Here is a 14,330-nt window from a genome sequence, read left to right on the forward strand (position 1 = left end):
CAAACATAAAAGAACCAGAAAGAGGCTAATTGGTTGGAACCACTATGGAACATTATGAAAAATTATGGACAAGAATCACAAAGAAGGAGAGGGATTAAGAGATGTCCAAATGAAGGATCACTTACACCAAGAATAACACCGTAACTAAGACTATGACTAAGACTAGGAATAAAGATAATATGAACAGACAACAAACTGTCTCCATATTAAACTGCATATTAAATACATTGAAAAACATGATAATGAGAATAATGAAAATCCTAATACTTTTATTCAACTACAAAAAAGTCTTTCAAAAACATTTAAAAGATCAAAGGATGAGATAATAAAAGCACTAGAATTAGTAGCAGTAACAACCACAACAACAATAATGCCTTCCTTTGGTGATGTTGACATGAACTCAGTCTATTTAATAACATGCTGATAAAAAGATATTGAACAAATTTCTGGATCTATCTGATCAAGATCCACAAGACACAAGATTTGATCACAACCAACAAAAGGTCATCAAATAAGTGCTGAACAAATGTCTGAGTCTTGTCAATTTGTTTATAAGACCAGAGGGTTTAAGATAATGTTGTAAGACCAGATCAGATGTACAAGAAATTACAGAAAGATAATTCATAAGGAGCTCAAGGTTTGTTTCTGGTTGGTTTTGTTTTGTTTTGTTTTTTTAGATCTATACATATTTTGCAAGGAAGCAGCAAAAACTGTGTCATATCAAGGCAAATTGAAAATTTTAGCACCTACTGAATACTTAGAAAGACATGATCAAGTGGTCAGAATTATACATCAGAAGAATGCTATTTTTCATAAACCAGAAGATGGTAAATTCTAACATACAATTTCCCAAATGTCTTTGGAGATTCCATAAATACATTGACTGAAGCGAGAGGATCTCATTCTAGAAAAAAACAAACCAAAACTGTTGCTTACAATCTCCTGGATGTAACACTGTTCCACAAAAATGGACGAACATCTCAAGTTTGGCATTTAAAGAATTTCTTAATCTGTATACCATCCACCTTTCCAGTTTTCAGGCAGGAGTATTTTTCAGCACCCATAATTTTCCTGATAATAACTCTGTTCCATTGAAACAGTCCTGCTAACTGTTGCTTCTACATGACAGTCCACCTCTTCTCTCTTATCCATTGTATTAGTTGTCTTTCATGTCTCAAATGTTTTTAAGTGCACAAAATAAAAAATTTGAAGGTTTACAAAGGAAATAGAGTATATTGAAATTCCATTACCAAAATATTTTTTAAAGAATTTATGAATTTCAGGTTAAGAACTCTGGCTCTAATTTTAACCTGCTGTTCTAAGTCAGAGGACCTGGACCATCAAATATTTCTACCATTTAAAAGTCCTAGCTTTCTTTAAAGCCCACCTCAACATGCCACCTCTTATAGATGACCTTTCCTGATTCCTTTATCTTTCCCTTCTGACCTCCCACATTTCTGTTTGCTCTTTTTAAAAATTATATCATATATACTTTTGTAAGTCATTGATGCTTTCCTAAGTGGACATTTTGGTTACAGAAAGCTTTGGATTATATTTGGCTTTCCTTATCCAACCTTATATTGTCACACCTTCATCTTCCACAGCTCCAAGAATACAGGGAATACTTCATTTTTGTCTTTGTATTAGTAAGTACTTGGAGGCAGCTGGGTTGTGCATTGGACAAAATGCTGGACCTGGAGTCAAGAAGACCTGGGTTCTAATTCAGCCTCAAAAATTTACTAGCTGGGTGACCATGAGCAAATCATTTAACCTCTATCTGCCTCAGTTTCCTAGTCTATAAAATGAAGATAATAATAGTAGTTACCTCCTAGGATGATTGTGGAGATCAAGTGAGATAATATTTGTAAAGTGCTAAACAAAAAACAAAAAATAATCTCTCTATATTTACTCTGTATTCCTGGTACAGTAAATTCTATATAAATGTTAGCTGTCATCATCATCATCATCATCATCATCAGTTTCATCACCAACATCATCAGCATCTCCTGAACCCTAGCGTAGTGTTTGAATGAGTGTTTAGTAAATATATGTTGCCTTGACTTGAAGGCATGAATTGTTTACATTGAAACCAAGTGCTCACATTGATGAGATCATAGCTTCCTACAGTATTAGATGAAGAAAAAATAAATTCTGTTTAGTTCAGAGGAAGGAGAGATTATAGTTAGATTAGGCTGATGGAAAAGCTTCAGGCAGGTTGTGACATTAGTTCAATATTTCCTTGATAATTCTTTCCTGGTCTTAGGCTAGTTTTTAGAAGTCAAAATAATAGTCTGATGATTGAGAAGTTCAAGTATGAGCTTGTTATGCAATTTCATTGTTGCTATTGAGTTAAAGAAAACACATTTTATATCTGAAAAATATATATTTATATAAATGCATGTGTGTTTATATACATATACATATATATGCATACATATACATATATATATGTATATTTCACTTGTACTGATATGCTTGTTGAATTGTTTCAACAATTCTTTATGACCTCATTTTGTTGTTTATTTTGGCCATGATACTGGAGTTTGCCATTTTTCCTTCTTCAGCTCATTTTACAGATGAGGAAACTGAGGCAAAGAGGGTTAAGTGACTTGTGTAGGCTCACAGAAATAGTGTCTGAAACTGGATTTGAACTCTGGAAAATGAGTCTTCCTGATTCCAAGTCCAGTGATCTATCTACTGTGACAGCAAGTTACCTGAAATATTATATTACATTATAGAATTTTTGATTATTTATTTATTTTAATATTATTACAATAATCTTGTTGTGAAAGTATACATTAAACCTCCTCCCCCCAAAAGATAGAGAAACCTCAAGAGAAATGAAGTATAGAGGGTCTTAATCTATGATCCATTATAATTTTAAAAAAAGTTTTGGTAATGGAATTTCATTAAAATTGGTTTCTTTCATAATCCTTTGCATTTTATTCTACTTTATTTAGATTCACACACATATGTATATTTTCCCCCTTGAAGAGTTCATAGATTTCACCAAATTGTCCAAAGGATCCATGACACAAAGAAAGGCTAAGAACCCCTGTTACACACACACACACACACACACACACACACACACACACAAACACACAATAATAAATATCATTCTTCTATTCTTTATTTACTCATCAAACATTTATTTAGTCCCTGTTTGCAAGACACTGTGCTTGGGACTAGGGAAGGTAAAAAATTTAGATAAGTGGTAGGGGAATCTCCCTTGTGGAACTTAAAAAGTCTTAAGAAATTTTCCTTAATTCAACTTCAAGAAATATAATAACTATTACTCCTATAGGCAGGATGACAGAAGATTAGATAGGGCAGCTAATGGAGTCCTAGTCTAATGAGCAAAACAAGATCTCACAGGAAACACATAATGATGGGAGGGATCAAGAGGTCTAAGAGGAGAGAGTCCAACCTTTCCATTCCATATAGGAAGAGGAAAGTCACTCACAAAGAAAGAATAATGGAAGACTTTCAAGGGGGATGGGAGGAAGGATATTTCAAGAAGAGGGAAGATAAGATTGCCATCTATTCTATGGTGGAATTATAGTACCTTACTTTATTGCTGCCAAATGTAATTTAATGGACACTTTATAAACCTAACTTGCCAATGGAAAGAGAAATACTTCTGGAGCTTATTCAGAACCCAGATGGCAAATACATTTCCAGTGAATATATTATTTTTTTTTTTCTGTCAAAGGATGACCAGAATCTATGAGAAACCCCAATTCACCTCCTCTAGTATAGTGGGCAATACATTATTCTTTCTTACCAACAATATCCTTTTCTAATGTTTCTTTGTGGGGCTCCAGTGATCCTTCATCCTTGAAGGCTGTGCCAGTGGAGCGCAAGCCCTGGTATTTCCTACCATAATGATAAGGCTTTAAATGGAAGTTAGCAATGAACTGTGCATCTGCTGGCTAAGGTCTAGACTGAAGAAGTTGAGCAATGTTCATCCCCAGAGGACAAGTCACCAGGTGATGAATTTCTTTTCTGTCTAAAGTACTTCCCCAAGACTTTTCTTAAAATGTAATTTTCTTCACTCACATTGAGAAACCTTGAAGTTTTTTTTTTTATCTTTTGTTGTTTGTTTTTGCAAGGCAATGGTGTTAAGTGACTTGCCCAAGGTCATATAGCTAGGTAATTATTAATTGTCTGAGGCTGGATTTGAACTTGGATCCTCCTGAATCTAAGGTCAATTCTCTATCCACTGTGTCACCTAGCTGTTCCATTGAAGTTTATTATCTATATGAATTTGAGCAAGTCATCTGATTTCCCTTGCTCTCAATTTCCTCAAAATAAAATAAGTGTTGGGACTAGGGAAAGGTAAAAAATTTAGATAAGCAAAGGGGAATCTCCCTTGTGGAACTTAAAAAGTCTTAAGAAATTTTCCTTAATTCAACTTCAAGAAATGTAATAACTATTACTCCTATAGGCAGGATGATAGAAGATTAGATAGGGCAGCTAATGGAGTCCTAGTCTAATGAGCAAAACAAGTAAGATCTCACAGATCTCACTCTTCAAAGTCTTCTCCAGATTTTTATACACAATACCTCGATAAAACCTTGCTGCAAATATAACCTGAAAAGTCATTGACTGCTGGCAACAAAATCCTGCCATCATTATAAGGAAAGATAATTTCTCTCATGAGGTGAGAATCAGGCTGAGGGAACTAGGGGATTGTTAATACTGTGAGCTTAATAAATGCTTATTGGTTGACTGATTGATAGTCCCCCCCCACCTGAAATTGCAGATATCCCTTGGAGGAACAATAACTTAAACCATTATTAGCCAATACCTTGGGGGATATTAGAGGAGCTGGATGAGAATGAGAACCTTTAGGAAAGAGGCAGAGGATAATTAAGGTGGTTTGGGAAAAGAACCATAGGTAAAGAGATATTAAGCCCTTCAGTTTTGCTGGTTACCAACAATTATGAAATGGGAAGCTTGGTGTGTGGTGGTGGTGAGAGATTGGGTAAGAGTTGGAGGGGGGTGGAGAAGGAATTGGTGCTTGAGGTTAAACTTCATTACTTCACCTGAATGACTGGAAGTCAAAGTAGCCTCAGTTTCCTCATTTAGAAAATGAGGGAGTTGAGCTAAATGGTCTCCTGGGTTCCTTCTAGTTTTAAATACCTGAGTAATGGATGGATGGAGTCTTTTGTCTTTTAGACACCTGAGTTAAATAGAAAATAACCCTGGCTTTGAGGAGCAATGCCTTTCAGACTTGCTTGTCTGGGAAGTTAGAGACAGAAATGATTGGCCCATAGGAGTGTTTAGCTGCCAGAATGCTATAATCATGGGGATTGTTTTCTCTTAACCTTTTGTTCCCTATTTTTTTTCCCTCACAGCAAAGTTCTGTTTTCTGCCTTTCTGGTTGCTGTTGTTTTCTGTTTTGTCCTTGGCTTTCTTCATTCCTAGGTCTTCCTTGTTTCTGAAAGAAGGGCTGTTAAACCACAAATATTACTTTTGAAAGAAAGAATTAGACCATTTCCTTTTTCATTCCCTATACCAGTCTCCTGCCAACTTCATCCCTGTTGATGTTCTGTAACCTTGAGTCCAGGGCCCAAATACTGGTCTGGAATGGGGTGGGTAAAGGATGGAGAAAGTCTGCTAGAGGAAAGGGGGGAGAAAGAGATGGGGGAGGGGAACAATGGTGTGATCAGACAGGTGAGGATAAATCAGTGCTAATGACCAGCATATGCCACCAAGTGTTTTAAAGGCTTTCCGAGCCAAGGTAACCGATGAATTGTAAGAATGTGTTCTTTTCACCGCTTGGAATCTGGGAAAGAAACTTGGATAAATAAATAGCTTAGCTGGAGGAATATTATGGAAGTTCTTTTTATTGAGTTGTAATCTTTTAAAAGAAAAATTATTTGTCTGTCAGCAGGATATCCATTTACAAACCTGTGAAGGCTAGCGATACATTCTAACAATAGTAGTATCTTTTGCACTTTCCAGAATTCTACCTTTGAGTTAGAGGAGTAAAGGTAGTTCTAAAATGAATAGACTTAAAATAACAGCTCTAATTTGCAGAAAGTTCTTACAATATGGAGTAAAATTTCAATCCTTGCTTAGAGTCTCTCTAGTTGTGTGACTATGGGAGTCAACTGGTCTTTTGGAATCTAGAATAGAATGATTGCTTACTTTTCCTTTACTTTCCATTTCATCCCCCAACTCTGTGCCTTTGTAAAGGTGGTGCCTAGAATTCACTTGTTCCTCCCCTTGCCTCAGAATCAGAAGCTTCTTCAAGTTTTAGCTCAACCCTCGCCTCCTTTTGGAAATCTGTCCTGATTCAGTTGCAAAGTGTGCTCCTCCACTTGAAGGAATTGTGTGTGTGTGTGTGTGTGTGTGTGTGTGTGTGTGTGTGTGTGTTTACTATGCACATTTTAATTCTACTTTTCCAAGTACACATTGTTTTTCTCCCAATAATATTTAAGGTCCTTGAAGATATGGACTGTTTCATTGTTTTCTATGACCACTGGTGTCGAACCCAGCCCCTGGCAGAGTATGGACTCAAAAAAAGCTGTGTTGAATGAATGAATGACTTTTCCCTTGGTTTACTGATCTGTGAAGAAAATGCTCCTTAGAGCCTAAAGAGACATAGAAATGCATATACTTAGACACACACATACACACACACACACACACACACACACACACACATATGCATTCTTATCATTTCATTTTATTTTTTCCCATATATTTCATAAGGCATGATACTGGGACAAGCTGTTATATTTTTATTATTCTTTATTATTTTTACTAATTATTATTTATAATAAGTACATGGACAAGGCAAAGAAAAACATTTTTATAAGTATATAACTGTATGAAATATTAGAATCTGATCTAAGCCCCAGGAAAAGATGGGAAATAGAAACTCTTTATTTACTGTCATCACATGGACAACTTGGGAGACAATCCATGGAGAAGTGGGAAGTAGAAAAAGAGTACTGGTTCTGGAATCTTAGAGTTTGAGTAAAAAGGCACTACTCTGATGCTTCCTACCTTTGTGACAAGTCACTTAAACTCCCTGGGCTTTGGTTTCCTCAACTATAAAATGAGAGGGATTGGATTAGATAGATTGTAAAGTCTTTTCCAGCTCTGAAATTATGACTTTAGGATCCCACCATAGGAGTCACAAGATTTCCAGAGATGGTGAATTCAAGGATCCTCAACTTGAGGTCTTATAATGATGGAACTCCCCCACAATTGAACTCTAGTGTACTTGTCTCACTTGGAGGGGGAAGAGGGTAAAATCAATCTAGATTGGATACTGAGAAAGTCACAGACCACTGCTTGGCAATCAGCATATAAAGCAAACCAATGTTTGATGTTGGTGCCTTTCCATCTCTGTTTCTAGGTTCCTTTCTTCTACCTCCTAGGTAACCAAGACTTTCATGCCCTGGGATCTAAAATTCCTCCAGTCCTCCATTTAACTCTCCATTCCCTTAACCTAGGAAATGCAATTCAATTCAACAGATATTCATTAAGAATCTACTATGTAATATAGCACTGTGCAAGAAAGTGTGGGCAGGAGGATACAATGATGAATAAAAGTTTCTCCTAAAAGAGTTTATTGTCTAATATAGGAGATAAAACAGGGAAGTAATTCTGATAAAAGTAGACATTAAAACCCTTAGTAGGAAAATAAAGGAGGCAGAAATTACTTCCAAGGGTTGGGAAGTGTGAGGGTCAAGAATTTCAGGGAGGCAGGACATTTGGGGGATTGGTGATTAATCCAGTTTGAATTAATTGTAGCACCAGTATTTGAAAAAAAAGTAGAGGAAGATAAAAGCTTGAAAGATAGAATGAAGTCAGAGAATGGGAAGACCTTATATATGCCATGCTAAGAAGGTTAAGCTCTATTCAATAGAAAGACCACTGAAAGGTTTTTAAAACATAATCTGAGAATACTTCAAGAGCATTATATTGACATTGATTTATAGGGTGGATTGTAAGGAAAAGAAACTATGAGTAGGGAGATCTGTTTGAAACCAATATATTGCAATAGTGTAGGGATTAACAGTCTATAGAGGGTAGTGGGAATAGAAAGGAGGAAATGGAACCTATATTTACAATAGAAAGTCATGGGAATAGAAAGGAGAAAATGAAGATCCTAGACATACAGAATCACATTATTATTGATTGGAGTTGAGAAGTCCTCAGGGCTCACTTTGTCCAACCTCCTTCATTTTACAGATGAAAAGATTGAGGCTCAGAAAGATGACTTGCCAAAGATCACATGGCCAGTCAGTGGGAAGGTTCTTTGATTCTAAATCTATTTTTTTTTGACAACAAAAGACTACCGCAAGCAGGCTGTGACCTCTCCAACCTGATCTATCACAAGAATGTTCAATCCAGGTATAGTGGTCTCATCTTTGTACACCATTCAAAATTTTATTGATATGCTTTTGTCATATTATTTTCTATTCTGAAATAATAATATTATAATAGCATTTATATAGTTTTTTGAGGTTTTCAAAGTGCTTTACATGTGTTATCATTTCATTCTTACAACTTTGTGAATTATTTTTTATTTTTGTACATATTAAGTAATGATGAAGATTATTGACCTCCCCATTTTACATTTAGGGAAACTGAGGTGGAAAGAAATTAAGTGATTTACTGAGGGTCACACAACTAGCATGTATCTAGGCAAGTTTTGAACCCGGGTCTTCCTGACATCAAGTATAGGAAATACTACATCCATTGTGTCACCTAATTGCCTTTGTTCTTCCCATTCCTCTCAGCTTAGCTTTCCTTCAGGTACCAGCTAAAACTCTACTTCTGTTAAGCCTTCCTGTCTCTCCTTTGTTTTGCTCTGTTATTGCTGTCTGCCTTAACAATAACAAAAAAAAATAGCTGCCCATTTATATTTTAAAGTTTGCAAAACACTACACAGGGAGTCACTCAAGATTTTCAAGCTCAGGTGTGATATGGTTAGATATGAACATTAGGAAGATTATTTGGGCAGCTTTATGGAGAGATTGGAGAAAGATATTGTAAATAAGAGAACAATTAGCAGATAACTGTAATAATGCTAGGAAAGAGATGTAGCTCCAGTATGTAATTATATTAGTATTATATTGTCAGTATAATAATAAACAAATAAACAAAATAAGCAAGTTCAACCTTCCTTGGGAAAGTTGCTGAAATGTAAGGGGTGAAATGTTTCTGAGCAAGGCAATCTTCCAGTATCCTTTATTTACTTCTCAATGTTTCCACTTCTCCAGGCCCTACCAAAGCCCTACCTAATACACTTACCCCTCCTCTGCCCTTACCTCACTGCCCTGGCATTCCAAAAGTATAAGAAGTCAGCAACTTGGGTTCCCATTTCTGAAAAATTGCCAAGCCCTGTCATATATCATGACTGATTTTTTTGGGGGAGGGGGACTTCTGCTTAATGAATGATAAAACTGACAGAAAACAATGAAATCTGTACTAATATGAATAAATGATCTGTACAGAAATAACATAATCAAAAAAAATCTCACAGATAAATTTTCATTCATTATTTTACTTTGATGTCTTAAACAATGAGTCCAAGTAGGATAAAAACATTCTGATACAATCCATCATGTATTCGGCACAAAACTGATCTTTTTACACTCTGCTGATGAATTCAAGGCAGGAAGAAAGGATTATTTGAAATGAAATCTAATTTTTTACATGTGTTAGTAAGCTGCTTTGTTTGTACAAGTACTTTCAAGTGGAAATTCACATTAGGGTTTGCAGGAGAAAAACTGAAGCTTGGAATTTTCTTACTTTCACCTTCATTGAAAAGTAATTTCACTGAATAGATTTATCTAACAAGTTGTGCCAAATTTTCTGATGGGGCCCGATTACCTGGTATGACATAACTAAAGTGTTTAAGTTTTCTTTCTTCCCTTCTGCTGGCATATGCAGGAAAATGCCCTTATATCTGGGTCCAAAGTGCCTGGTTAGTTACATATAACCAACCACTCCTCCACCCCACCCCACAATGTTTAAGTTTATTTGACAAAGAAACTACCTAAGTTGAATTTTGCTTGCCAACTACAAATTCCTTCTGCTGACAAATCTATGAATTAATCAGAATAAAGCAAGAAAATGCTAGCCATCCTGGAAGATCTTTGCTTTTTGGCAAGCAGGCATGTTCAAGCACGTTATAAGGAGAAGAAATATGAGCTTGAACATTTTTGTAAAAGAGCTATTAAACTTTATACTGTAATGAAACAGTGACAGCTTTGACCCTCCAAGCTGAAATCTATGGAGTTGGAACTTATAATCCAGGTTGTCCTGGGGTCAGGTAATGATCCAAAATTATTACTTCATAGAAAGAGGTATGAACAAATGAATGGAAAAGGCATTCTTGGGAAATACTTATGTTTTGCTATACTCCTTATACTCTTCCTTAGTTTTCCTTCTCTACTTTAGATTATTTGCATTGTTAGTGTTACTAAGTAAAATTCAGATCAAACAAGGACACTCTTTACTACTTGCATAACTTTTCTTTCCTATATAAAATATGCCATCCTTTATTAACAGAACAGGAGCACAGACTTCTTGGACATTTTACTAAGTCCCCCTTTTGTCCTAAAGGAAATAAAAATCATAAAATGCTATGTGAAACTTATGCTTATAAGGTGATCCAAACGAGAAAACAATGTACACCCTATGAAAAATAGAAGGCCACTGGACTAGAAGCCCAGAGACTTGGGTCCTAATACTGGCTCTGGCACTAACTAGCTGTGACTTTGGGTGAGCAAGTTCTTTAACCCTTCTAGTGAGATTTGGTTTACTCAACTACAAAACAAGGGAACTAGATTAGGTGATATTTCTGGTACTTTTAGGTTTTATTATTCTGTGAAACATCTGTGATGAAATTTAAAAAGTTAGTATATTTCTGGGAAAGGAAATAGTATTAAATAAACCCTTTTTATCAATAGAGGTTGGCACTACCAATCTCTGCCCCCCCCCCCAAAAAAACTAACCAAAAACCCCTCATATAATCAGCATATAATCAGCACAAGAAACTATGGTGTGGTAATTCACCAGCAGATGAAATGAAAATGAGTGTCTAGTAAGGCTGGCCTCCCATACTTAGCAAAGCTCCTGATTCCTACTGACAGAAATGTGTAATAATAATTCAATTAATCTGGTAGGAGTTAGGTAGGGAATAAATAGTGATGCTTACTTTATTGGAATTTTACTTAATAGAGTACATTAAAAATGTTCCTTAAATTGCAAACAATTTGAGGTGAAGAGGGAAGGGAGGAAAACATTCAGCTTATTTCACCAAAAAAACTACATAAGTGTCTTATCATGAATGGAGAAAAGTTGACCTGGGGTTCTCCAAGTTGGTTCCAGCAGATCATAAACCCTGGCAAACCTCACAAATGGCAAAGATTTTATTACTGGTTAAGCAATATGCTGCCATTATTTGAAGATCAACATAAGTCTGGAGTAGATTGGTCAACAGGCAATGATATATTAGGTCACAAATACACATTAAGATTGTCTAATAGTTCCTGGAGAGGTTTGCTTTTGTTTTTGCTGGTTTGTTTGTTTTTTAAGTCTTTGCAAGGCAATGGGGTTAAGTGACTTGCCCAAGGTCACACAGCTAGGTAATTATTAAGTGTCTGAGGGGGTTTGCTTTTGTTTTGAGAGGGAGCACCCACCCAAAGAAACTACAGATTTTTTTTGAACCATTAACTTTAATTTGATTCCACACAAAATCATTGGGTGGGTATGTAAGACACTAATGAGGGAACTACAAAGATAACCTTCCAGGGCTTAACATCTATTTGTGAGAGTATAACAAAGGATCAATTGGTGCATAACACTGATAAGGGTCATGTACTATAGAAAAATTACTCCTCCAAAATGCTCTAGGGATGCAGGAAAGATAACATTTATTCAAAAAACATTTAAACAAGGCATTGTACTTTAGTGGAGGGACACAACAAGTCTTGGAATGAGGAAGTCCTGTGTTCAAGGCCCATCCCTGATCTATACAGGCTAGACAAATTTCTAAACCTCTAAGCAACCCCAGGGAAACTGAAGAATATGATACTAGGGACTTTTCTGATATGCATTGTCAGAGGGAATTTCCCCACATTAATGAACCCATAGATCTGAATCAAAAATGTGTAGAGGGCTTTGCTAGGTGCTAAGAAAAATTACAAAGATTAAATAATTTCCCATCTGAATGTTTACCTGTATTTCACCATTATCTCTAGAAACTCATCTTCCTGCAAGATCATACCAATTTTTTTTTAATTTTTGCAAGGTAAAAAGTTAAGTGACTTGCCCAAGGTCACACAGCTTAGTAAGCATTAAGTGTCTGAGGCCATATTTGAACTCTTGTCCTCCCAGCTCCAAAGCCAGTGCTCAGTCCACCTTGCTCTTATCAATTCCGAGTTTCACACCTCTTCAGTAACTTCCTCTTTCCAGTTGGATGGAGAGAGTGGAGGGTATGCACCCATGAGAAAGTTCCTCTCATTTCCTCCAGGGAAGGAGGGGCTCAGAGCAGTTATCTCTATTTCTCACCTGGCACAGGACTATGTCCCCTGCTCCAGGTATCCTTTTCTTCCTTCCTTCTCTCTATCCTTCTTTACAGCTTTTTATTTATTGTCTTTCCCCACTGGAGTGTGAGCTCCTTGAGAACAAGTACCATATTTCGCCTTTCTTTGTATTTTCAGTCCTTAGAATAGGGTCTCCTCACATGTGGCAGGAACTCAATAAATGTATATTGACTGACTAAGATTATATAATTTCTGTCTTCATGAAGCTTTCAGTCCAATGGTGAGATATAAATGAAGGAGCTCTAAGATATAGACTACTATGTGAAGTTTGAAAAGGAATTATCATTACTGACTTAGAAATACAATAAGAAGGAGGTGACATTTGAGATGGAGTTTTTAGGCTGGGTTAGAATTCAATGATTCAACAATTTGCCACAATCTCATATCCCCATCACCAAATATCCTCCTCTTTCTTGGCAAGGCAAGGGTTAAGTGACTTTCCCAAGGTCACACAGCTAGGTGTCTGAGGCCGAATTTGAACTCAGGCCCTGACTCCACGGCGGCCGGTGCTCTAGCCACTGTACCATCTACCCGCCCCTAAACATCCTCTTCTTTGGGACCAAGCATTGTGTTTAATCATAGAGGATCAGATAGGCATTCTAGGTTGAGTCTGTGATGTATATTACCATTACTCATATCTCTTTTTAATGGTATTTGTCTCTACTCTGGAAAAGCATAGATCTCAATCACAAACCCCTATGTAGGTACCTGGAGAATACAAATAATTTCCATTACTTTATGACTATCTTTCTTAGAGGAATAACATTCAAGGACATACAGAATTAACATTCAAGGGACCATTATAGTTATGTTGCTCTACTATGCCCTTACTTATCCATTCTTTCTCATTCTCCCCCAAAATATGGAAACGTGGATGGTGACTACTCTCAAAGATTGACTAATTTTATCTCTATATATCAGCTCTATTCTGCTGTGCTGAGGTCATGTAAGTAATTTCTGTTTTTTGACCCATGGACAGATAGAAACCCAAGAATCTATAGAATATGACAAAACAGATATGGAAATGGTTAGAAGACTAATTTTGTTAGATTATGGAGAACATGATGGATGGAGAATAGTGAGAAATTGGGAAAGGAAGATAAAGTGATGCTTGATTGTGAAGAGCCTTAAGTAATGGGTTAAAGAGTTTGAACTTTGCTTGCAAATAGAGAATCATGAAAGGTTTTTGGCCAGAGCATAGTCATGAACAGACCCTTGCATAAAGAAAACTAATTTGGCAGAATGAATGAAGAATGGATTTGAGGCAGGGAGGAAGGAATTTAGATGTAGAAATATTGATTATGAATCTTCAGTAACAGTCCAATGGAGGGTCCTGTGATATTGGTGAATATGGTGAGGAGAAAAGAGGATATCTTTCAGAGTTGAAACTATATGGCTTGTGACTAGATGTAGAAGAGAGAAGAAAGGTCAAAGAAATCAGTAAGGTTTTGGACATGAGAGACACTAGTGAAGCTACCATGCTTCTGATAGAAACAGGGCAGTCAGGAAAAGAAGCAGGGTTGGAGAAAAAAGATGAGGAGTTGAGTTTAAGGTACTGGTGAGACATACAAAAGGAAGTGTGGAGGGAAGGAGGGTATTAAAAGACTGGAATGATAGGAAGGGGTCAGATTATGAAAAGTTTTTTGAAAGCCAAACAAAGAAATTTATATTTGATTCTAGAGGTGATAGGCAGCCACTAGAATTTACTGAGTAGGCTATTGACGTGGTCAAATTTGCACTTTGCCA

General features: G+C 36.4%; 1 protein-coding gene across 1 annotated transcript in view; it reads right to left on the reverse strand.

Moving 5' to 3' along the window:
• The window catches only part of MAML2 (mastermind like transcriptional coactivator 2), a 423,011-nt gene that overhangs the window by 72,046 nt on the left and 336,635 nt on the right, over positions 1–14,330 (reverse strand). The window lies entirely within an intron of this gene.

This window comes from Macrotis lagotis, chromosome 1, assembly GCF_037893015.1.
Source record: "Macrotis lagotis isolate mMagLag1 chromosome 1, bilby.v1.9.chrom.fasta, whole genome shotgun sequence".
NCBI classification, from domain to species: Eukaryota; Metazoa; Chordata; class Mammalia; order Peramelemorphia; family Peramelidae; genus Macrotis; species Macrotis lagotis.